Here is a 1421-nt window from a genome sequence, read left to right on the forward strand (position 1 = left end):
GTGTGTGTGTGTGTGTGTGTGTATACACAGGGAGAGTAGACACACAAAACTATGATCTTGGACAGTTACTTATTAAAAGCCTTGCTACAGACTTCCTTTTATCCAGATGTTTTTAGGAGATCTGAGGAGCCAACTGAACTGTAAAACCAGCCTTCTAATTTTTATTTTATTAGTGCCAAAGAGGTTTCTTTGCCTCGTGGAGGATTACAAGCCTCCTTGCCTAACAATCTTGGATGCAGGGGTGGGACCTGGTAGAATCACGGGACACAGTGTAACTGTGGTACAATATAAGGAAACATCATACTGAATGTTTTGGGTTCCTCTGCTCCTGAAACAGAGACTGAGAAAGTCCAAGGGTAATAAGTCCGCTTAGTAAACATGTTTCATGTGTCAAGGAGAGGCTGACATGAGACTTAACAACCCTGCAAATAAATATTACAAATATTACAGATATATTTGATTCCTTGTAGCCCTCTGTCCCAAAACACCTCTACAAATTTGCTTTGGAACTATATTTTGTATATATTCCTCTGGAAAACCTAATGCCAAAATGCCACAGCAGGTGGCAGCCTTTGGTTGACTTTGGCACAACTTTAAAAAAAAACCTAATCAAAGTCATAGCAAATCTGCCCCTGAATGGGACACCATCAGGAGATCCTGGTTGTTATACTGTTGCCATGAAAACTTTGTGGACATGCCCACCTCTGCTGTGAAATAAACTTCCATAATGAGGACCATCACCATCTCCCAACCCATGAAGGGAAGGTGTTTAGCTGCTGTCCCCATTCTTAAGTTATCCTTCCACTGGACTTACAGAACACTGTTGCATTGATGCTTAGCCTTGAACCCCTTCTCCAACATCAGCCCCCTCAAAGGTCATTCAATCTGCTCCCCATCATTTACACCCTACCCACCACCCAACCTACTCCACTCTTTGCTGCTGCCAAATGCCAGGCTATAATTATGGGCCACTTGCTGCTCAAATCCACCAGTCACCGAAGGCATTATCAAAGACCCTGTTTTCCTTCAGGTCCATCCAGAGCAACGTTTGACACTGCCAGGCAAATTCTGAGGGCAAAATAATAAGCTGTTCTCAAGGAATGTCATCATGAACCTGTCATAGCAAGAAAAGAGCCAAATTCTTCCTTTGTTTCCAATTTGTGCTCTTACACCCCCCCTCCTTCCCCCCCTTTCTCTTCTAAAAAATAAAGGCAATACAATAGATCCTTTCAGGCTCTGCCAAGCTGCTTCTCAACTCGTCTCAGATAAGCACTGGCAGGAAAGGTGACTGTCATCAATATTTTGGTGAATGTTAACTACCTGGGGACAGCTTTGTGAGGGAATAATCCCAAGTAGTTTCGAAGCATGTTTTAAAACACAGCATGCAGGAACGCCTCCACCAGACCCTTCTTGTCAAACAA

Source organism: Protobothrops mucrosquamatus, unplaced genomic scaffold (genome assembly GCF_001527695.2).
Source record: "Protobothrops mucrosquamatus isolate PMUCROS unplaced genomic scaffold, P.Mucros_1.0 scaffold30, whole genome shotgun sequence".
NCBI classification, from domain to species: Eukaryota; Metazoa; Chordata; class Lepidosauria; order Squamata; family Viperidae; genus Protobothrops; species Protobothrops mucrosquamatus.